This window comes from Ixodes scapularis, unplaced genomic scaffold, assembly GCF_016920785.2.
Source record: "Ixodes scapularis isolate PalLabHiFi unplaced genomic scaffold, ASM1692078v2 PGA_scaffold28__5_contigs__length_5199819, whole genome shotgun sequence".
Classification (NCBI taxonomy): domain Eukaryota; kingdom Metazoa; phylum Arthropoda; class Arachnida; order Ixodida; family Ixodidae; genus Ixodes; species Ixodes scapularis.
The window spans coordinates 2,773,583-2,798,469 of record NW_024609855.1 but is presented as its reverse complement, the minus strand read 5'-3'; the positions used below and the strand labels follow the sequence as shown (position 1 = coordinate 2,798,469).

The 24,887-nt window shown below is 44.4% G+C and overlaps 1 long non-coding RNA gene across 1 annotated transcript; it reads right to left on the bottom strand.

Moving 5' to 3' along the window:
* Positions 1–3,413: 3,413 nt before the first annotated feature.
* Positions 3,414–19,363, bottom strand: LOC115308573. Its single transcript, XR_003916540.4, has 3 exons — positions 19,041–19,363; positions 16,289–16,457; positions 3,414–3,639 (listed from the first exon to the last, which is right to left on the bottom strand). It is a non-coding gene; the product is annotated as an uncharacterized LOC115308573 (long non-coding RNA).
* Between the last annotated feature and the right edge of the window lie 5,524 nt (positions 19,364–24,887).

Here is a 24,887-nt window from a genome sequence, read left to right as displayed (position 1 = left end):
TTACTATTTAACACCCATTCTTCTACAATGCATGAAAATCAAAGTTTAATTTCACTGTAATCCCAATTTCGGAAAATTGAAAATAAAAATAAATGCCATTTGGGCATAAATGTCTGCTAAATTCAAAAGAACGTGCCTGTATCAAATGATATTTATTCGGCTGGGTTTGGCATTCGCGTCTTTGCCACTGTTAACACCGCAACTCTACCATGACAAAAGTTACACAGAAGTGTTGCTGGAACAGGCATTGATACTCTAAAATCACTAGAGACCCAGATGTAGTCATTTCCCATCCATTTCACCCTGTGGCTGCATGAAGTGCAGTACTGATAGTGACAGCTCCCTTCCCCCCCCCCCCCTCCCAGACACATGCACACTGTCCCATAAAATCTACTGGTTCATACTTTTTACTTCTATAAAAACCAAAACCTTCCCCCCCACTAAGGAGCACAAAGAGTATGGCTCAAACTGCAAACGGGAACAGTGGCTTTTGTCGTGACCCAGAGGTATAATAACCAGTTGTCCTCAACAAACCTAGACAAGATAAACAATAAAACGTCTTTTGTCAACTATCAGAGATTCGAAAAAAAACAGGAATGACCTCTCCTTGGGAACAGTGACCTTGTGTTGTGACAAAACTCAGTTACAGAATACAGATGTAAACGTTAAAAGGCGTGAACTGAAACAGGACGAAAAAAGACACGTACGACAAGGACAAGCACCAAGTTTCAACCGATTTAATATAACACCAAACGTCGGCAAACTGTCGATCCCCATCAGATATATACACCGCCATGCAACAAGATAAAGGTTCCTATCACTCATCGCATGCAGCCACCAAGAAAGACAACTTCTTTTTTCAGCAGATAAAGGAAAGGCATGCTTACGCATTTGTTTTTTTCTTTTCCTTTCCTTTTTTACACTGGGACATCAAAAGTGTGAGTTTATCGGATAAATCTAATTTTATAAAATTTTATTGGCAAATGTTTGTTTGAGTTTTTCGGTTTTATCCGAAATCACGGCATGCTAATTATGTCCCACTAGCCATATAACTCGCCTGTACAAACCGAATTAGTGTACATTGCACAGCTAAACAGGTCTGTTTGAAGTAAAATCAAACACATTGTCTATTGCTTCCTTGGTGTGCCGGAAGTGTGATGAAAATAAGTTGCAATAGCAGAGGGCATACATGCATCTGAACTTTTTTTTTACATGTGTTCACATAGTCCAAGATTTCCTAACATATGTGAAAATACAGCCAATTTTTAATGCTCACTGTGGAATATTTACATAAATGCTCATGAAAGATGTGTACCAGCGTGTAAACGTTTTTCACGTAGGTTTATTATTATCGAATGGGGATATTTACGTATACAGGCTGATGAAAGACATTGACCAGCATGTAAATGTTGTTTACGTAGGGTGATTACTATCCAATGTACTTTGTCTTAAGGCCATCATCAGGGTATGCATTAAAGGTGTGCATTAAACACGGTGCTAGAAAATAGTGACGCCGGGCACTGATATAATACTATACCCGTGCCATGCCAAGTATCATAAATTGTGTCCAGCACTCCAGAGATTTCGCTGTGATAATGATCCTGAATATGGATATTACAGGAAAGACGTTCCTCAAAAAGAAAACACACAAAACAGCTGGTGCCATGTTTTGCAGCAGCCTAAATGTCAAGGGTGAGAGGCCCTACTACAGTGTAGACCGCATATAACGTATGTCGCGGGAGTCGCGAAAATCCGCACTATAAGCGGTACCGCGTTATAACCAAAACATCAATTTTTCAGGCCAAAATACATGCCATGAGACAACTTACCCTTGTAAAAGAATTTATTTTATGTTCGATGAAAAATAAAGCTTAGTTTGAGGAAAGTCTTTATTTCACCAGACTAGGACAGTTATGTCTCAAGTGTGTCACACATTTTGAAAGAAATTAGCGGCTTTTGCCTGGCGCAGCCTTTTAACGGCGTCGCGGGTTGCAGACGGACGTTGCGAGCGTTCAGGATTGCTAACCCTAATCACTTTTCTCCGGAGATGAAAACGCGTGAAAATTCGCATCCTTCATACGGTACGCGCCAGTAATACCTTGAACTTTAGCACACGCATGAAATGCGCCAAATAAGAAATCCGGGCGATGTTTGAGGTCACAAATGCTTAGAAATCACCACTGTAGTCGAAGTAAACAAACACGACGACACGGGCGTTTCTGCGGTCTTGAGAGCGCCGCCACGGCATCGCTGCACGAGTAGGTGGGTCTTCCCTTCTAGTACGTGCTGGGTTATCATAGCGACACACAACGAAAATTCACAGTCAAGGATAGCGCTTTTACGCAGAACAATGAGATGAACTCCGTCTACGACGACGATCACAACCGACACCATGTTTACGGAGAAGCAGCCGGCCCGCGACCGGTACGCAACGCGCGCGAACACTTCTCCTCGATCTGCGATTGGTCTGTCGGTGCGGTTGTTTGTTTCTTTGTTTCCAACGCAGCGGAGGTACGCATGCACGTGAACGACACGTGCGTGCGTCCCTCTGTCGCTACGGTGGCTACGGCGACTGAAACCTCTCTCTTCGCTTCTCCCCACTTCTTCGAGCAACATCCTCGCCCCGCGCCGTCAGCGCCGTTATCTAGTGTCGCACAAGGAAGCGTGCCCGCTGCTCCGGTCGTCGGCGCGGTCGGCGGGCTGTGCCAAAAACCGCACTATAGCCGGTATTTCCCTTCGCGCGCCTGCATTTTAAGCGGTATGTAAATACATGAAGTTCTATGGGAGGCGAACCGGTGGTTTAAAAAAACCGCGTTATACCCGGTCCTGCACTATAAGCGGTTACGTTGTAAGTGGTCTATACTGTACATATATTATACTTCCTCAAATAAATTCTCCCTGGCAAGGGCAGCAGCTGTGGTACAACTGAACTAAATTTAATAATTTATTTTTGCTCGAAATAATGAACAAGATTACTTAATCGAGGGTTTGGAGTTAGAAATGGCACTGACCTCAATATTTTCAAAGTACACCTGTAAACAATATGTAAGGCTCATAACATATGCAGCTAACATTAGAACATATGCAATAAAAGATGTAGTGCTATCACATCCCCAGCAAAAATTACAATAATAAACCAGTAAACTGATAGACCAGTAGATTCCTATTGTAAAAAGTAGGTGGGTCCTATAGTACCGATAGAGGCCCATTGGTGTATTGGTCAAATAGAGGACTACTGGTGTATTGGTTTATTAGAGGCCTATTTGTGTGTTTGGTTCAGTAGAGGCATGTTTGTGTATTGGTCCAATATCGGCCTACTGATGTATTTGCCCTTACTGGGACATTCTAATGGGCTACATCAATGGGCCTCTACTAGCACATTCTAATGGTGCCTGGAACATGTTCTCGAGTGCTATGCTCATCGTCACTTTATTTTAGTTCCCTCTATCTTTGCCTGACAACGTCATAGAAGTGTCATGCTGTTCCATGCCACGATCCTGGTGGTGGTAGAGCAGCAGAAGGCGGGTGCGGTAGGCCCCTGTTGTGCTGTAGCTCGTCTCCAGCTTGATAGTCCATGGAAGATTCAGCAGCCAGGAGTTGGGACGCTACAAGAGCGACACTTGTGTTTCCTATTATTCGCTGGAACACATAGGGCCAACCATTAGGATTGCGACATAACACAGCATCCAGCTCGTGCGACATAATTTGTCACCATTTTGGGGCTACCTTAAATGCATAAGCAGCATAGGATGGCCAAAGACAGCAGTCACAAATGCATTCAAGGCACTCTACTATAGGTTGTTTGCGCATGACGTCAATCCGCCATTTTGTTGTTAGTTTGGTTTTTGAAACAAATTTACTACATTGAAGGATTACATCGTAACCGGTTGAAATGATGTCAGCGGTGCTCTACGCATTTGAGAAGGCATGTAAATCCTTGAAATGCTCGAGTTTGGCACATTCCACACAGATCGCAACAACAAAATGGTGGACGAAATCACGTCAGTGAAAACACCCTATACACTGTTCATTATGACTACTTTGCATAAACATTTTCAGATATATCCAGTGAAAACGATACAGTGCACAACTGTACAGAACATGCATAAACATACCACAACCGGGCAATAAAAATGGTGTTTTCGTCATTAAACTCAAAAGTGGTAAGCAAATGTAGTGTTCAAGATGACTGAAAACATTTGCAATAAGTTAGCTATTTCGTAAATTCTCATAGTAACAAAAAAAAAATAAACATAAAAAGATAATGCATTGCTTTGTTTGCTTGTCATAATGACAATTGGTATGAGGTCTAAAGAGAACAGCCGTACACTTGTTGCAATGAAATTGACTCAAACTTGAAACTGGTAGACGAAGGTAACATTTTTTGTGAGAATGAATATTGCACTAAACATGTTTCTAGAGCAAATGTACAGCCTACTTCACTCGCTTCTATTACAGTTTATCTAGCGTGCCAAATTCTCTCCTGATGGTGCGACACACAGACTCCCACACCAACATTACCACCAGCCAGTGTTCTTCTGCAATGCGCAAGTGGTACATTACTGACGGCGCACATTGCACAGACGTCAGTAAGAATCGGTGCATACAGCTCACCTCCAAGGACAAGACAGGCTTGACAAAAAAAAAATGCATGTTTATCTGAGCAGGCCTGGCAATCGAGTGCTACCCTTTCACACGCTCTGAGCCAGCTAATGTCTTTCTCCTTTACTTGTCCACATGTCACACAACTCGTCAATTTGATGAGATGAAATCAACTCTGGTCATTTTTTCCAATACAGAGGGTGGCCACAATTTTAATTGATTCACCAGATGAACCATTGTATGTTGTTTTAATGGGCCTAAATTTTAAATTTTTTTGAAAAAATTCATTTTTTGATTTTAAGGTTTTCAGTTTTAGAAACTAATTATACACCTTTACACCAAATTTGATGACCATACGCCAAATAGTTACGTTGATATAAAATATTTTCAACGCATTGTGAGGCAGTAACAAAGTACAGGAGCTCAATGTTTGAATGCATTTTTCTCAGTTCTACTTTTTGCTGCAAATTTCATACGAAGGAATCTTTTGTTCGAAGGTGAAAGTATTCTGTTACCACATTCAAGATGTTTCTGAACTGAAATTTACTCAGGAATCGGGCTATCTACTTTATTTTGTTTTAAGTTGAAGTCCTCAGTGAGAAAAAACATAAGTTTTCAAAAATTGACAGATGACAGATATGCATCTCATAGTTTGAGGTAATAACTCTTTCTGAAATATTTACATTTAAGTTATTGAAACTAGATAGCCTGAGGTCCCATATCCCCCACTTTATATTCAAGCAGTCAAAATGGTGCTTAATAGCTTGATTTGCATATCATAGATTCCTTAATGAAAAGTGACACATCATCTTATGCAGGTATGTAAATTTGTCCTAGAGAGCTGAAAGTTTGCACAGTACACCTACATCTGAAGCTAAATCTCCCCTGCAAATTTCATTCCGATCACTTGAGTAGTTCAAAAGTTTGACCTCTAGCCAATGTCCCCCCTTAAGTTTCAAAAACAAGCTCCATGGGCAACAAAAAACATCCGATTGCCTGGTATTCCACTATGATAGGTGACATCAGCCACCTCACCCAATTTAAGGTGGAAACCCCAGGCTTCGGCGAATCCAGCCACACAAACGACGTCAAATCTGTCAGTCCCAAAGCCACTGCATTACAGTGCCCAGTAAGGTGTATTCACCCTCCTCCCACAGCACCCTAGGGAAGTATTTGGTTGCACTATTTTTAGGCATAAAAGAGATTAGAAAATATGAAGATACAATTTAAGCTTACCGTGAAATTCTGAGCAAGTGTCCCCCCCAACTTCACTGCCAATTTCACATTTCCTCGCTGTTCCGGGAAAGCGCCCCCCTCCCCGCACCACACCCGTATCACGTACCAGCCTGATTGTGCCCAGGCAACACTGGCCTGCGAAATTCAGTCCAAGAATCCAATCCAATCCTACTTTGCAGCCCTATCTGCCCGGTCGCCATGCACCACTGTCGCTTTGTTTTGGGGTTGTCAGGTCGGCTATGCATTCTTTCACAGCGGCAAAGAAAATTGAGGTCGTCCAATGGCATTGTGAAAACGGGAAAAACATACACCTGACGTCTCGACACATCAAGCTCTACCGGATACGGGAATGGGACAAGAATTTTGAAAATTTGCTACAGCCAAACTACCAGAAAGTCAAACTTCGACGAAAGCTAAGTAACGGCACGCCGGTGTACAGAGAAAACGTGGAGGATGCACTCATACCTCGAGCGCGAAAGAAGTGCAGAATGAGCCATTGGCAACCGGCTTCTTTCTGAAGAGGTTGTCAAAATAGCCAACGGCACATAGTCTGCGGAATGCTGCAAACTTTTTCTTGTGACAGACTCTGAGGAGTCTTTTGGTGGTTTTGAAAGTGATTAACATAGCAGTGACAAATCTTTGGCCTAATAAAGTCTATGTTCTCAGAGATAAATAAAATACTAAATCCGTGTACACTGCGCTTTTTTTTTTTTTCTTTTTCTGGTAAAAAAATTTTGTCGTTGCCATCTTGAATTTTGGTGCTCTTTCGGGATAGAGCTCCCCCCCCCCCCCAGCCTAATTGCTAGTCGGGAGTGATTTTCGCAGGGGGTTCTACGCATGTGCATTCTTGACTTGCATATACAGTCACTGTTTACAGCTAAAAACGCGTTGCGGTTTGCCACAGCTGCTTCCACTGATTCTTCTTTTCGGCTGTAATGCAAAAAGCGGATATGGTGTGATAATCCTATGTGCCGCTACTGCATGGCAGGGTTGTTGCACCCTTTGTTTCGATATCAGCTCTCCTCACTTTGATACTTCATTTATGCCTAACAGCATTGGCATCGCCTGACTGGGACTTCTATTCAAGAAATACGATATCGATAGAGCGAGGTCACTACTGGCATTTTAAAAGAAAAGGACCAAGGGTAAGAAAGGACAGAAAAAAAGAGAGGTATCGTTTCGAACAACCACTGGCTAGTTGGAATCAAAAATATGCCAAACAAAGTACGGTGACATATTGATGGATGCAGCATGTCACTCGGCACAGGCAAGTCATTTTGCGGTTCGTGCGGATGCTGATGAAGTTAAAAAGGAAATTATTTTATTTTCTAAACTAGAAGGATAGTTGTGTCGTGACTACTCATTCCTAATGTTTCACCTGACAGGCACAGATTGACGGCTCCTTTCTCTCCGCTTTCGGCCCCTGAGCGAAGAAAAAGCAGCCGTTGATTCCTTGCCCACCAGGCTTTAAAGATGACCAACGAAACCATAATCCGCAAGGTAGGAAAATGTCCCTCGCGCCCTCCTCTTGTCACCCTCTCCGAAAAATTATGTGACGGCAGGGGCTTCTTTTGTGTCGACTTTTTCTGTAGGGATAATCCTCAAAAAGCGCGAAATGAGCAGCTAGCCGCGAGCGCCACAACGACCTTGAGACGTCCAGGTGTCTTCCCTCGTCGACGCGGGCACGCTCAATCCGCGAGATTGAGGAAGCCAGCACGACCGAACGCTTTCTCTCATGAGCTGCAGGTCCGAGGCCGCTCGGTCGGTGGAGATCGAGGGGTCGTGGCGGTATGCTGGGTTCGTACCAGCAGCCGCTCGCTGGCATCGCGCGGCTGATGGAACCGTTCCCGTGTCTGCACAAGGATTGGCTTGCGCAACAAAAGGTTCAGGTCGTCGATAATACATTTATTTCCCAAACTTATAAATCAAGTGGCTTTCGCTAATCTCTTTATTACTGTTTGAAACACATCTCCTCTCATAGGTTGTTCATCCCATTTTGGACTCTCTCGCGTATTTATTCGTCCTTACCTCTGCCTGATGACTGTTTTATAACTTGATAAAGACCTTTAAATATTTGCGCGGGCTTGCGCGATGAACGCTGTCCCGGATTTAATATTGGAAAGATTGGCGTCAGGAGGGGCTAAACAAGCAAACCGAAATTCTTGCTTCTAATGAAGACGGCACGATCATAAGATAGGTCTTTGCTTCACTTGCCTCCACAATGCCCCATCGTTTGCTCTATTGCAACTTCTCAGTAACATAGCTGTATACCACATTTTACTCATGGTTACTATACATGTGGCCCTACAGGCTTTCCCGTTATGGGCGAGTCGACATTTTAAGGACCGGCGACTCTCCTAAGTGAGAATAAATATGATCACCTTCCCACTACATCCACCCCTTTCTCTCTCTCGCCCCCCCCCCCCCCCCCCTTTCCCGAGTTTTGGAGATATCAGGCCACTCCAGGAAGCAGCCTGCAGACGGCGTTTTTTGGCTACTCATTCTCAACACATTCAAACGTGGAAGTAAACACATCGCATGATTGACGCCCAGTTTATTTGCAACCTAAATAATGGGGCTCCACTGTTGGGACCCAATCAATTTCATCATCAATCATTATTTGTTACGATTTCATGGTGAAAGTGTGTTCGTCGTGATTCCACAAAAGTGATGGATTCAAAGGGAGAAATAGCTCCTCGTATTTATTTTGCAGAAATACTCGCTCCTGTGACGCTCTAGTGCGTAAGGTCAAAGCACCCGAGGCACTGCGTAATACTTTAACAACTGTCGTTGACAATGAAATATTTGTGGGAAGTGCGTAAGATTGTTTACACCACAAAAGCATACCTAAACACAATAAAATATTGCAATTGCAAAAAAAAATATCAGCCTGCAAAAACCGTTGCTTTCCTCTCTCTCTTTTTTTGTTCCTTCGCGCCACTACGAAAACATAGTGGCTGAGCAACGAAATTCTATCAAAACCTCGCTTCTTGGATAAAGGACACCAGGCTATATGGTAGTGATTTTGCCAGAGAGTTTGTAGAAATAGTAGGCGACCAATGAACCTAGGCTTCTGCACAGATCATGCCTGGGATATTTCAATTTTCCTTCCACGCGATTAGAAGGCAAGACGCTGGGAGGATTCATGTGCACTAACATGTTGCTTCTAAGAGAAAGTACCAGATTTATAGTGCATGTCAAATTAGATGTAAATAATTTAATCACTTTGCACAAACATTCCCGGCCTGGAGGATTTCCTATCTTATGATCGTGCCGTCTTCATTAGAAGCAAGAATTTCGGTTTGCTTGTTTAGCCCCTCCTGACGCCAATCTTTCCAATATTAAATCCGGGACAGCGTTCATCGCGCAAGCCCGTGCAAATATTTAAAGGTCTTTATCAAGTTATAAAACAGTCATCAGGCAGAGGTAACGACGAATAAATACGCGAGAAAGTCCAAAATGGGATGAACAACCTATGAGAGGAGATGTGTTTCAAACAGTAATAAAGAGATTAGCGAAAGCCACTTGATTTATAAGTTTGGGAAATAAATGTATTATCGACGACCTGAACCTTTTGTTGCGCAGGCCAATCCTTGTGCAGACACGGGAACGGTTCCATCAGCCGCGCGATGCCAGCGAGCGGCTGCTGGTACGAACCCAGCATACCGCCACGACCCCTCGATCTCCACCGACCGAGCGGCCTCGGACCTGCAGCTCTTGAGAGAAAGCGTTCGGTCGTGCTGGCTTCCTCAATCTCGCGGATTGAGCGTGCCCGCGTCGACGAGGGAAGACACCTGCAGGGGTGAGACAGGTGAAACAGGTTATGGAGCAATTTTTGGAGTAGAAAAATTTGGATTTTGGAGCAGCTTTGGAGACAAAATTCTTGTTTTGAAGCAGCAGTTTATGCATTTTGGAGCAACTTCGAAGCACAAAAGTCTACAGTTTGGAGCAGATTAGGAGCAGAAAATGTTAGAGCAGATTTCATCTATTGAAATCATAAAAAATAATATAAATCACATAAATCAGATTTTTCTTTTTCAATCATTATTTTTGTCCACCCTGGTTTTAATAAGTTATCAGAGCTGATACGTACCAAGATAAAATATATTTAAAAAAATTAAAAAAAAAAAAACGGAAAAGGCAAACGCTAGTTTCGTGCGCATAGATGAGGACAGGAAACACAGGCTTTCTGCAAAGTTAGGTGGGTACCAGGTACCTCATAAGCCTGAGGTACCTGGTACCCACCTAACTTTGCAGAAAGCCTGTGTTTCCTGTCCTCATCTATGCGCACGAAACTAGCGTTTGCCTTTTCCGTTTTTTTTTTTTTAATTTTTTTAATTGTAGTGCAGAACCTTTTAAAGCGGTGATTCAAAAGCATGAACAGGGAAGCACGGTTTACTACAACTAGACATCTATGCACGCTCGTAGAAAGCACCGTGCAGGTAGAAAAAAAAAACTCCCCACAAAAGTGAGTCACAAGGTAAATAGTGAAATGATAGGAAAATTATGAGCAGCGCATGCACGCCAAATACGGGTGTGACCGGTTCATTCGATTGCTCACGCACTGGAAGCAAGTGTGCGATAACCGAAAGTACTCACGGCGACGGCGCCATCCATTTTGACGAGATAACGGATGCAAATGAACAATTACACAATGGAGGCGCTCAATAGCACTTTTAAGAAAAGGTTTACTCTCAAAACGAAAGGAAAATTTTTGTTAGCTCATCTTGATAGCCTGTGCAACGTACCTCTCGCGGCCAGACAGCAAGACCGCGTGACAGCGCACCGGTAGCATGCAGTCACAAATGACAGCGTAAAGTAGTAGGAAGAGGGGAGAAAATACCACGTATCATAGGTATAGAAGGGTACTACAGCTGAAATCTTTGAATCCGGCGGTTGCTTGCGCCACCCTGTACACGTGCCGTGTACTTTACTACGACGAGATTGAGTGTTGCCAACCAAGCTCTCGTTTCCCGCTAAATCTAGTGCCGCCCCTAAATTTTTTTTCGTTTTTGAGTTACTTTTGGCACAGTGTGGCGCAATTTCGACCAATTTCGCGTTTTTGGCACAACTAGGCGCAGAAAACTGGGTTTGTATCAGATTAGCGCAATTGGGGCAGATGTCACACCCCTGCACCTGGACGTCTCAAGGTCGTTGTGGCGCTCGCAGCTAGCCGCTCACTGCACACTTTTTGAGGATTATCCATACAGAAAAAGCAGACACAAAGGAAGCCCCTGCCGTCACATGATTTTTGGGAGAGAATGAAAAGAGGAGGGTGCGAGGGGCATTCTCCTACCTTGCGGAATATGGTTTCGTTGGTCGGTCTTTAAGCATCAATCAGAAACTGCTTCTTAGCCTACGTGATTTTGTGGCAACCACATGAACCAAGAAAGCACGGAGGAAGTTCAACTTCTGCGAACAAACCAGAAATCTTGATGGTAGGCACTGCACATAAAAGAAAGCCCTCTTAACTATTCGCTTAAAGGGAAGCTACGGAGCTTCTTGGAAAAAATGAGTTAGAAGTGAATTCTAGTGTATTTTTACCCCGTGAACCCGAATACCCAAACCATTTGCTGCGTAAGTATTGGTAAACGCGAGAAAAACGTGAAAGACAGTCGCTGTCCGTGACGTCATCGACGGCTCTTCTGGCTGCCCAAGGCTAGGGAGGCGGGGCTTCAGTGCTATTTTGAAATTGCTCGTATGGCTCTACGGCGCGTCGCATTGAAATACAATTTTGATATCTGTTAATCTAAAGGCCAAATGAACGCAATTCAAGCGTTATTTCTCAAATGTAGAAGTGCCCCATCTTCCCTTTAATGCAGGCACATAAAAATCAGGTCCCTCAAGACATAGGCTAGTACTGTATCCAAACCGGTATATTCAGCTTTAAAAACTTTTCGTGCTGGTTTAGCGACAGGCAAGTGAACCAGGTCAACTGCAGATAAATCAATGCACTATTACAACTTTCACTCGGATAGGTGTCACATAAGCAGACTTGCCAAGCTACAATGATGAAAATACTACAGGGGATGCCAAAAAACACTACTATTGTGTGAAGGAATACGAAAACTGATTTATACTTCAAAAACTTGGTTTAGTTAAGAAAAATGCCTCAACTAGGGCACAAACACATCATACATTGCACGAAATGTCTTATTCTTTAGAAGTAGAAGGTTGGGTCAACACTGAGGAAGTTTCAGCATATGCTTCTCTTAGGAAGTTGTTGTCGAACACTTGTTCATGGCACTTTCCAGACTGGCTGCATCTCACAACTAAGAACTGTTCAAGAGTCTTTTTCGACATAGAGGAGCGGAACTGCGTGTGTGCCTCCTTCACTTTGCTGAAAACTCTTTCTCCTGTGCCTGGTTTAACGAAGACGTTAAAGAGCAAAGTTCTTGCTCTTTAACGTCTCCACAACCGCTGTAAACGGCACGTTGTGTTCAATCAAAAATGTCGTAAATGGCATTCTGCTCGGGTAGTGTCGTAATCCGTTGATCGACTAAAGTACCCTCCAAGCTTCTCGTTGGTTTCATCTACATTTGCAGAGCCCTTGTGTTTTTTTCTATTCAGATGACAGAATGTCCCGGCGACCAGCGTGCGAAATGTTGACATCGCAGCGACAGACTACAAAATGTGAACATTTCGCCCTTGCGCGACGTCTTCAGAAATGGAAAGTCGGATAAATAGCTGGGAATAAACACTTGCAAGTATTTTTTTCCCGCCATCTTGTAGCAAAGATGGTTTCAAGGGATCATGAGTAAAAGTTCCAGTAACACAACGTACAACGTTCGCCACAACAAAGGAGATTTCTAGTTTTGGATTCAGATGGATGGATGGATGTTAGACGCTCAGCTCAGTAGCGGCTATACCACCCCTTACATCACTGGAGCGGTAGCCTGCGCCCCCTGGCATACAAGTCATTATCCAGTGTTGCCAACCCCAACTTGTAAACAAGTGAGATGCAGCTTAAACAAAATTATCTTTTTCTTTACAGGGGGGTGCGGAAAATTATACAAATATTGTTGTTAATACGATAACCTCAAGAAAGCGCTGGAAAGCAGACACTTTACGATAAAATCGTAAAACTTGGCAGGTATGCATAAGCATAACAGAACAAATGACATGTAGCTTAAATTTTCTTTACGGTCAAGGTGGTTCGAAAAAGGCATGAATTGAACCGTAGCAACTAAACAGAGTTGGCGACACATTAGAAATGAGTAAACACAATACAACTATCCTCCTAATTTAGAAAAACAACTGCATCTCAATGTTGTGAAAATGTTGATTGGGGCGAAGCTCTGGTGGTGCTTGTCTGCGTAGACACTGAGCCGCAGGATGCCGAGCCTTTCATTCGTTTTCATCCATGTCACGCTGCGGTCAAATGCTCAAATGTGCATATAACCACATTCCATACCACCCATTCTCTTTCTGACATGGATGAAAATGAACGAAAGGCTCGGCATGCTGCGGCTCAGCGTCTACGCAGACAAGCACCACCAGAGCTTCGCCCCAATCAACATCATTCACCACGTAAAGATGCGCTTTTTTTTGTTTTTTTTTGCCTTACACAACCTTAGGAACACGTGCTCACGTGCTCGTGAGCACATGAACTCACGAGCGAAGCACGAGCACCCGACGCCAAACATGGCTAGCCCCTAAGGAGCTTCGCCCCTAACAAAAAAAAAATAAAAGCCGCTTACAGCTCCCTGTAATGCTGAATTAGAGTGCAGCTCTTGAGGAGGAGGGGAGGGTACTAAGGGTGACATTTTCTTTTTTTTCTTTTTTTTTTGGGGGGGGGGGGGTTACGTGACCAGGGGGAGGGGTCACGTGACCCCCACCCCCGCCCCATCTTGAGGTCACGTGACCCCCAAGGTCACGTGATCCCCCTCCCCGAGGTCATGTGGGGGTCACGCGGCCTTCCAGAGAAATTTTTTCTGTAGATTTAGCGGGAAAACTTTTCCGCTAGATTTAGCGAGGAGATTTTTCTGCTAGATTTAGCGGGGAAATTTTTCAGCTACATTTAGCGAGGAAATTTTTCCGCTAGATTTAGCGGAGAAATTTTTCCGCTAGATTTAGCGGGAAAACTTTTCCGCTAGATTTAGCGAGGAGATTTTTCCGCTAGATTTAGCGGGGAAATTTTTCAGCTAGATTTAGCGAGGAAATTTTTCCGCTAGATTTAGCGGGGAAATTTTTCCGCTGGATTTAACAGGGAAATTTTTCCGCTAGATTTAGTGGGGAAATTTTTCCGCTAGATTTAGCGGGAAAATTTTCCCAAAATGCAACGCGCGGTTATGGCGACGGGGACGCCGCTCACGCCAGAAACGGGCGCCTAAGAGCTGCGCTCTAAAAGAATCATCATCAACAATTAGAATTTCCTGCTTACCCTCATCAGCATCCGCATCAACTGCAGGATGACTTGCCTGTGCCGAGTGACCTGCTCCATACATCAATATGTCACCATACTCTTACAAAAAATAAAATTTCTTGGCTAGATTCCCGATTGCTACTAATTAGTGGTCGTCCGAAACAATACCCCTAGTTTTTTGCCCTTCCTTACTGTCGGTTCATTCCTTTCAATATGCCAGTAGGGATCTCACTTGGTCGACATTGCGTTTCCTGAGGGAATAACTTTCTTTTAGGCGATGTGAGGCCGTTAGGCATCAAGTTTCAAAGTGAGGAGAGCCGACACTGGTACAAAGGGTGAAAGAAGCCAGCTATGCAGTGACAGCGTTTATGATTATCACACCATATCCACTGTTGTGTGCGTTACAGCCAAAAAGAAGGACAAGTGGAAGCGACCGCGGCAAACCGCGGTACCTCTTTAGCTGTAGACAGTGACAATATATGTGAGGCAATTGCGAGTCAAAAATGTGCATGTGTAGAAAGAAGCCTATGCGAAAATCACATTCTAAACCAACAAATGCCTTCCATGATCGCAAAGTTTCTCAACTCTCGTGTAAGGTGGCGTGTAGTGCGGTGAAGAGGCGCTAAGAAACAATGCCAGGTTGCAACAAAGGCAACTCATCTTCAACATTTTTTTTTTCTTGCTTTAGAAAAAAGATTATTTTGAATAAACTTTCAGAAATTAAAGACAAACTCTTCTTCCAATGTCGGTATCTTTCACATTTGTACTCTGACAACGTCATAATAAAATAAATGCATGTTTAGGCAAAAAAAAAAAAGAAAGACTTTTTCACAACTTTAGAATATTTTTTTTTTCCCATGAGGTATTTCGTTATGCGGCTTCAAACATTTTTTTTTTTATTTGTAAAATGTCTACAGGGCTTTCAATAGCAAAAAAAACTTATAAATACCAGGTGCAGAGCGATAATTAAACAAAAAAGATTAAGAAAATTGCAAAAAAAAAGGTTTTTGATGAGGTTTCTAAAACTATTTTAACAATTAAAGTTGCATAAACATCACAACATAGCAAGGTAAAAGCCATTCGAATTTCATAAAATAAAATCCGAGGCATTTTGAAAAAAATTAGACTTTCACTCCTTTATTGAATGCCTAGTTGTATGCCCATTTAAGAAATAAAGACACGCTCACGCCGTAAAAAAAATGTTTTCGGCAAAAATATTTTAGGGAACATATAAATAAGGAAACAACATAAAAGGTCTTTTCTGTTTTTCCTTTAATTATATTTTACCCCTACCAGCACGCTCTTCATTCCAAGTATTTTAGGAAAAGGTTACGGACTTTGGGGTAAAGAGCCATGAATTTTCTTTTTAAAATGGGAAATGGTCAAGCGTAACGTCTGGGATGTTTGGCGTGGAATGAGCCCCATGCCAACAGTTGCCTAAGCGGCAAGATTGAAGAAAGAAAAGATTGGGCGGTAAGTAAGAAAAAAAGGAGGGAATAAGTCAGAAGGAAGTGACCTAGAAGACAGGAAAGTGGGCAGACAAATGACTTCAGACCTAGGTGGGCTGTAGTTGTGGAGAGAGATGTACTATTCGAGGTGAGAATTGCAGAGAGAAAATGTCTATTTCTAACGGAATGACTAGTGGCATAAGGTGTGCAGATAATTAAGGCTTTTAACATGTGTAGTTTTCCTGGAAACATAGAAGCCCCGTTTCTTAGCTTGTTAGACCCTGTAATTGCATGTCTCTGTCAACAACCACAACACACCTCTTTGTGGTCTAGGGTTAAATCTCAGCACTCAGTTTCCCATCTTCTAGGTCATTTTTCTCCTTCTCACTTTTGGTCAGCTACCTCATTTTTCTCTCCCACTTTACTGAGCCCACCGCTGCAACCGTCGTGGTTCTTGAGGACCTTCAATAAATGCTCATGCTGCCAGTTCATCAATGTCTCTATTTCCCTTTCTCCTTAAAGCATGTGTATGGTATCATCATGATAAATGAACATGGCAGCTTTGCTGACCTAAAATTATGGCTTGTTAATTGTAAAGACGCATAAATGTAGGTTTGGTAAAACTGAAAGTAAATACCCATCATATCTGTAGCCAGGCATTCCGAGCGAGGTGGTCACGGGCAATGTCCATCAGCCTCTGTGATAGGCAACGTCCAATTACTTTCTGACAAGCAAGTACTTCCTCCTTTGAAAGTTCTTTTCCCTCAGGTGTGTGCCATTGTTGTTCCAGGTAGAAGTTGAGAAACCTAAAAAATTTAAAGCAGTCCTATAACGTGAGCAAATAAATGCTGTCATATTTGACTGTCACTATCTTAGATCACTTTGTCATTGCAGTAGGTTCCTAAAACTAGATACAATTTGTTTTATAACTAAAAGCACTGGGCAAACCATTGCAAATCCTTTTGATTTCAGGGTTGTTTGTGCAATTAATAGTGGATTTGGACAACATAAACAAAAATATTGAGAACACAATAAATTCCTATGATTGGTCAAACCTGACAACCCCAGAAATAGTTGAAAGCTAGATAATAAGGCTTCAACTGGTATGGGCTGCGATGGAGATCCAAGACTAAGGAAAAGGAGAAACAGCTCCCCCATGTGTCTAGTTTTCCACTGCCTAGAGCTGCAACATGAAATTAAATGCCTCCATATTAAATCAGAGAAATTTAATAATGTTGCTATCAGCTCTAAATCTCTGGGATCCATTGGAAAATTTTATTCATTTTGATCAAAAATTCATCTTTTTTTTTTTTTTTGTTATCCTACGTTTATTTTGAAAGAGGGAAGGGGAACAAAAGCTTTGCTGCGTGGTCATTTTGAGTGCCAAGAGCTATTTGTTCTGTGCACAATGAATCTCAAAATGCACAAAATTTCTAAAATTTCAAGTATGACTATCTATTGCAAGTGACAGCCAGCACATGTACACTCCAACAACTGAACAATGACTATGAGATGCTGGCAATGGCAGCAGCTTGCACAGTTCATTTGTCGTTATTTGCATTTGTGAGGCTAGCTACGTATCATAGCTATCAAAGGCTACATACAGGCCTTTGGTAGCTATGAGAGCACAGAGCATAATTCTCCCAGCTGTCCGAATTTAAAGGCACTTATGGTAGCTGCATTATTCACAATGAGAGAAATCAACAATTTACGAACATCAGAAGCAACAAATGGCAATAAAAATTTTGTGTTACAAGCGATTTAAAGGGAAAGCATATGTACTAAAGGACTGAACACTCATTGAGGAAATAATGAGATATCTGGAATTTCCAGTTTGCTACAATGGAAAGGTGCTTTACAATGCAATATGTGTGCACTGCTGATGCCAGGCTATTACTCCTCAACCCCATTCTACTATGGGTTCTAAAGCCCTCTACCGGCTTAAAAAAAATATAAATAAGCCAACAGACAGTGTTGAAATAAACTTTCCACAAAGGTGTCTTTAGGTGGTGCATTTCTCATACTAAAATTTCATGAGAACCACTTTTAGAGCAAGCCAACCGCCCCTCCCCTAATACAGTAAGTTAAAAAAAAAAATTTAGATTTTTTTAAGAGTAAGGCTATACGCACTCCGGAGTGCGCTTCGCGCGGAAATGGCTATACGCACTCCTCCGAGAGATCATGCCGCTCGGGCCACCCTTTTCGAACGGCGCGTGAATCACTGGGGCGCTCGTTAACACAGCCCCCCGCCTGCATTCACGCCGCTTCGCGGCGACAGTATCGGCTGCTAATTACAAAGCGTAACCAGTACACGCCGCTTCGCGGCGTCCAGCCGGCAATCCAAGCCCCGCTGTCCCCGATCGCACCTCCGGAAAGGGAGTCCGCTACCATTTAGTTCTGCGAAGTTTCTCGAAAATATTCGATTTTTTTTTTTTTTTTTACTGTTCATCGCAAAAAAGGAAATATCGCCAAATGCCTACAAAACAAAATGTTTGAGAAAAAAAAAAAAAAAAAAAAGTTGGTTTACCGCGGATCGAACCCGCGACCACTTGCGTATGAACGGACATCCTAACCCCTATGCCATGGCACCGCTTAGGAATCTCGTTGTGTCCACTCTTTTTTTACGAGAAAAGCGGAGTGCGTATAGCCATTTCCGTCCGAAGCGCACTCCGGGGTGCGTATAGCTTTACTCTTTTTTTAAACGCAAAAGTCAACTATGCATCGCTGTATGCTCAGTTTCGGCCCAAATGTAGCTCTAGAGGTCCCAACCGGATGCCAAAATTACAGAACCAACCGATATCTTGTTCAAAATACGTTTTCAGTAACTTGCGCCATTCAGCTCCATTTATTCAACGGCTCCAGCAGCCAGCATTTGTCTATCGAAACTTTCAAAAAATCACTCACAACTTTCGAGATAACGGTTGGTTCTGGAACGTTGGCCTCAGGTTTGGACCTCTAGGGCCACATTTGGACGCAAACTAAGCGCTCGACAATGCATAGTTTATTTTTGCAAAAAAAAAAAAAAAAAAAAGAAAAATATATATATATATATATATAATAAAAATTTCGAAGGGTGACACGCTCTATTCTAAAATATTAATGCGGGGAGGGGTCGGATACTCGGTCTCGACCCGGCTCTTTTGAGCTTTTGAGGCACCAGAGAAAGCCGTCGCTGGACGAATTGGAAATGAGTACTGAGTCAGCGCTCCGCATCGTGCCAAGTTTGAGCCGTCTGTTGATGCAATCGTCATGTCCAATCTGTGACCATTGTTGGTCTTCGCTGATGAGGACATCTCTATCAGCATTACGGCTTTGTCGCCGTAATGCTGAAGACGACAAGGTTTGCCGAGAAAACATTCTGATGGCCAAAGGAAGCAAATCGTGCTCACCGTAGTTGCAACCGGACAGGGTCACTGGCTTGCCCCAGCGTGGGCTTTTCTTGAACACACTGATCGTGAAGAAACCTTGAAACTTTGGTAAACTCGGAGAAATTGGAGCATTTTCACATCCTCAAGCATTTCCCAGCCCCACCCGAGACACTTTGAGAAAAGATCGATGGATGGACAGATGCTAACCTGGCGAACCTGGCAGAGCCGTGTAACCTGGCTAACGGCTCTGTGGACCTGGACTGTACTGTTATACCCTTGATAATGGGCGGTAGCTTGCGCCACCTTTCCTAGGTACCTTGTTTTGATAACCACTGCTCATGGAAATAGCGAGCGCTCGCAGATTTGGGACTACTTCCATAAATCCGTGCAAGCAACACTGCGCGCGTTGCACTCTGGGAACTAGTTGGCCAGGGCATAGGTCAGGGTAGAGCACTATATAGCTCCTTCGGAGCAGAGTAGCGCCAGTAGCGCAATCTAGAACGCCGCCTCTCGGCGACTAGCGGCGAACGCCCGGAGGTTCCAACTGCGGTCACAAATGCATGGAGAACGCGAGAAAATCGTTGTTTCTCCAGTATTGTGCGAATGTACGGAATCGCAATGATTTTTGACATAATAATGGAACATTTTAGAATAATTTGCGCTAAGTTTTGTGCCCCGCAAGGACCTGACTTTTTTTTAAAAAATTGCCTGAGCGGCATTATGCAGCAGACGACACGGCGACGTCACACCATTCACGTGACCCGCTCCGGCCAACCCGAAAAGCCCATCTCCGCTGCGAGGAAAAATCGTCTGCTTCAAACGCCATTAGGGAGTTTTAGCGAGTCGTTTTTCAAGCACACGGTTCCGAAATCACGAACGGTACAGCTGGTCCGTTCCGTGAAACCGTACGTCCAATTTGACATACTTTAGCGAATCGTGAAAGTGGCGCGACCGTGTAAACGATGATGATGATCTTGCTTAACGGTGGCGCCATCTTCTAGTAAACATGTGAAGCATTCTGCAACGTGCAAATCAGTGGCGAAGGTGGCGGACACCGTGGTGGCAGCTCGTGTTTCCGGCGTACAACTGATGTAAACAAGACAGCCGACGTAACATTTGCCGGTCGGAATTTCAAGAACTGCGAAGCTAGATAGAGTAAAAAATGTCTGAACGACCGTAAAGGTATGTGGTGTGTCTCCGTCATCTTGAACTTGAACGATCGTGAACGTTGTGTGCCATCGAACCAAATCATTTCGTCTGCTCGCGGTCACCACGGCAGCTAGTCTGCCCGCAGGTCGCTAAAATTTACTAGCATGCGCAGTTTACAGAATTCACAATCGCTTACGATTGTGAGCAGTTCTCGAAATGATTTGGTTCAACCTCTCAAATGAAGCAGACTTAACAGCCTCCCGCTGTCCCTAGGCCTAACGCTCGGCTGGGTCGGCAAAGGCGGTCGCCGAACCGACCGCCATCTTTTTTTTACCCGACTCGTGAACGGTGCTGGCTGCGTTCCGGTGACGACTCCAGCGGCCGGAATGGGAGAAACGAACGAGAAGAGCCTCCCGACTCCCCGAACGACTCGCGCGCGCATGCGCAGTGGCGTCGCGGATGCGTTCGAGGGCGAACCGTTCGTGTGGAAACGACCTGCTAAAACTCCCTATTGCCTTGGAAATTGCCTTCTCAAAATTTGCACACGCATCCGATATAGTTAAAACTTTGATAAAATGTTTAGTGCTTTACTAACTTCACGACAGACTAGTTTTGAAAAGTGTGAACTCGCCGTTCATTGTTTAATCAGCCGTGTTGTGTCGATCTCCATGTATTCTCCCATAGGGCGGGCCGCCTCCTGGAACCCTGAGTACCACGTGACTCGCGCCGAGCCGCTCTGTCGGCCATGTTGTCGGCAAAACACGGGGTTCAAAGGATTGCGTTACTCTGCTCCGTAGGAGCTATATAGTGCTCTAGGTCAGGGAGGAGAGCGGCATGATTTCGGTTTCGATCGACACATCGAGAAGGAATCATACAAAGAGCATGGATTATCAACAGCCGTTATCTCACGTTTCCTGGTCCCGACCGCATCGTTTTGGGTCTCTAAACTAAACTAAATGGCCAGACCTCGAAGCTTCAGCACAAGCGCGAACCATACGTAAAGCTTGTCTTATTGACACATGTTTATTTTTGCACTCGACCCTTCACCCGCGACTCCGACAAATCGTGAAAATTGAAGCGGACGCTTCTATTTTTACGGTCTGTCGGAGTCGTGAAAATTTTTACGATCACGACTGCTCTCCTCTTCAGATTGACGTCACAGGCCACCTGCGTCTGGCTCACCTCGCCAACGCCCTCGCGTACCGCCGTCGCCTCGGCTCGAAGGCCAAGGAGGTCCGGCTTTGGGTGGATTTGGGACATTCCTGCGTCGAAGGGTGCGTTTCGCCCGCCTCGGATCTGCTTTCTTTGTCGAGATTCACTTTCGTCGTGATGGCGTCCGATGCGGTTCCGTATTGTGAGCGGAGGCTGGGTTATGGAGAGTATCTTGAATGTTGCAGACGGGATAGGAGGAGGTTCCCGGAACCTCACAAGGATTTGTGTCGGGAGGATGCGGTGCTTTTTAGGCAGTTGCAGGTGATGTGTGTGTATACCCCGGTGTTGGGGAGACATGTGGACCCAGGGAATTTTGAGAGTGACTTGTGCAGGGTATGTAAGGACAGTCGGGCAACGCTGCAGCATATTGTGTGGGACTGTGAACAACGGGGGCATGAGGCATCGGGGACCCAGGACTGGCCGGAGGGCTTCAAGGATGGTGTGATGTGTGTGGACTTGGAGGGACAAAGGGGTTTCGTCCAGCGAACCCGGCGCTTGCTTCACCTGCAGACTGTGCGTAGGTGTGTTGGTGAAGGGGTGACGGAGGGGTAGGGGTTTTCGCAGGACCAATAAAGAGGTTTTCCACCACCACCTTGAGCAATTGACCGACAGCCAACAGAGCGTGTGAGTGGCTCTCCGGACCCACGTGATAAGCAGAGCAAGGCCGCCGTGGAGGAAGCGAGGGGGAGATTTGACGGAGGGAAGCTTCCCCCCGGGAAGAATTGACGGAGGGAAATTTCCCTCCGACGGCCGGAAGCGGATCGCGGCAGAGCGCGGCACGATTTGCCGGAGTCGTGGGTTTTGTAGTGTCCTGTTTGGACACCCCTTTAGCGTTTCGAGGTATGGTGGACGAGCCTCTGATGGGAATCTCGACGCTGCGAAGCGCAGGGATTTTGCTTGTGCACGAGTCAACACGCTGCAACAATCAATAAGTTCGCGTAAACCGAGCTCGCAACTTTACATTGGTGTTGCTGGTGAGCAAGTGTGTATTGTCCATTGACGAAATTATTTTTAGCAACAGTCGGGCACTTGCGTGAAGAATGTCGCACAGTTCGGCGGACAACACGTATTGAAACCAAAACTGAGTGGCCAACTAGTTCCCACAGTGCACTGCGTGGTATTTCGCCGCGATGGGGCGCGTCGGTTTTGGAAGAAGTCCGCCCTAAAGCCCCTCGATGTGTTTGCGCTCGTCTTGCAAGTAGCGTCAAATGCGCGAGTGCACGAGGCCCATGTCTCGAGCGGCCCTTGGAAGCAAATGGCGGCGCAGCACTGAAATGAGCGGGCCTTGGAAGCGAATGGCGGCGGAGCACCCGCTCATGGCACGTGTCTCGAGCGCTTGCACAACAATGGTTGGCGGTACTTGTAAAAAACGCTTTTATCAAGGGGCTTTAGTCCGCCCCCGTGTGAACTGGGAACGGGAAAGGCATTTGAAGTCCGACTGGGAATCGCTCCAACCAGTTACTTTCCTAACTGGTCCCAGTTCACTCCATTCCCAACTGGGAGTCAAACAGTTGACTCCCAACTGGGAATGGTTCAAACCAGTTGACCCCTCAGCTGGTCCCAGTTGGACTCCTATTGGTCCCAGTTGACTCCCAACTGGGAATGGTTCAAACCAGTTGACCCCTCAGCTGGTCCCAGTTGGACTCCTATTGGTCCCAGTTGGTACCAGTTAGTCCCAGTTGAAACCAGTTGAGGTGCCAACTGGTCCCAGTTAGAAATTTTCGCCTGGGCGCTAGCTTAAAAATTCCAAGCGCATTTAGCGGTTGCTAATGACTATACGATTTGTTATGTGCTTGCCTTCTTCGTGACTGAGTGTGCCGAGATAATTTCAGAACCACCGTTCAGACACAGATCTTGGGTGTCGGTAAAAGCTCATACAAAAAGGATTCGCGGAGAGTAGGGCAGGCTTAAGAGAAGCTGATCGAGATAAGCTCACCGGAGATAAGCTCACCGGAGATAAGCTCACCGGAGAAAAGCTCACCGCAAAACCGGCAGATGCGAAGAAAGGCTGACCATTTTTTTTTTAAACTTGGCGAATTTTGCGTCAAACGTGGCAATTTAACACAATTCGCATTCATCACTTCATTAAAAATAAATCAACTTTTTTTTTGCAATATTCTTGAAGTTCATTGTGCATATTTACTAATTCCTCAGATATTAGTAATCTCTCATTCTGTATATTAATGAAGCCGCAAGTATAAAATCAGAACATCGTACACCGGTAAAAGAAACAACAATTTATCGACAGCTGACAGTGCGCCGTCGGTAGCTCTGTCAGATAAAGAGGTTCAATTTTTGCAAGCTAATATGACTAGCGGTGTGTGAACCGTTTCAGCTCCAAATATTGTGTAGTGCCTAATGTATAAGTAGGTCTTCGCTAATGTAATCAGTGGCAGCTACGCTGTTCTCTTTCTGTTAATTTGACTAACAAACCTTTAGTTTCGAGAACAGCTTCGTCCGGTCGTGTTTGTTGTCTTCACTCCGTCGTCGTCGTTTGAGCTGTTTTCTTCATGTAAAACGCTTACCAACTCGCCCTACTCGCTACCTTACAGAAGACAACTTCTTATGTAGGTCACGAGTAACAACGGTGACAGTGTGCAGCTCTGAAGGTCATGGGTGGTTCGCTGCAAGAAGGGCACTATCACACAAAGGCAACGTGTGGAAACACCAGCACGAACGGCTAGAAAAGAAAATGTTCATGTCCGTGGAAGAAGAACCCTCGATATCCTACTGACCGTTTTATCCTGTTTTCAAAGGTTAACAAAAGCTTCAAAGATAATTTCAGGCACAGCGTTGTTGCGTGCGCACTTTCGAATTTTGGGCATTTACAGTTTTGAGTTTTAGGCTTTAGGCAGACGTACATTATTAAGTTATCAAGCTTTTTCCTGTTCTTCAAGTTTATAAAGTTTTCAGTTAGGCTTTAGTTGCCAAGAAAGTAAGCCACAAAAAACACTCGCCCGCAATTATTAATTTGGGAGCAGGATACCCAAAAAGTTTAACAAATAGTATAGAAAATGACATTTTCTTTTTTACACAGCTGACGAATTTTAATGACAATAAATTGATATATGTTACGCATAATCACGCAGCCTCCATATCGGTGAGCTTTTCTCTGCATCCTCCGGTTTCGCGGTGAGCTTTTTTCTGGTATTCGAGGCTTGTTAGCTAGGGTAGCTAGCCGATCTCGGCGTTTGCGAAAACGTAATCTCCAATCGGCATAAAAGTTTAGTGGGAGATATATGACGACAAGAGGACGACTTCATACCAACTTCTGTGCAGTCATGCGCCGATGCTGGGCTCAACTGTGAGTATCCTGTGAGGATGGGCTTGTTTGCTCAATGAGGTAACACGAGGCGGATGTTTGGCAAACAAAATCTCAAAGATACAATCGGGGGATGAAGGGACTAAGTGACGTCTTACTACGTCTGCATACGCAGGCACAATGTCCGGCATGTCGGGAACCAAAAAAAAAAAAAAAGCGCCTCAGTCTTCCTTCTATATCGCTCG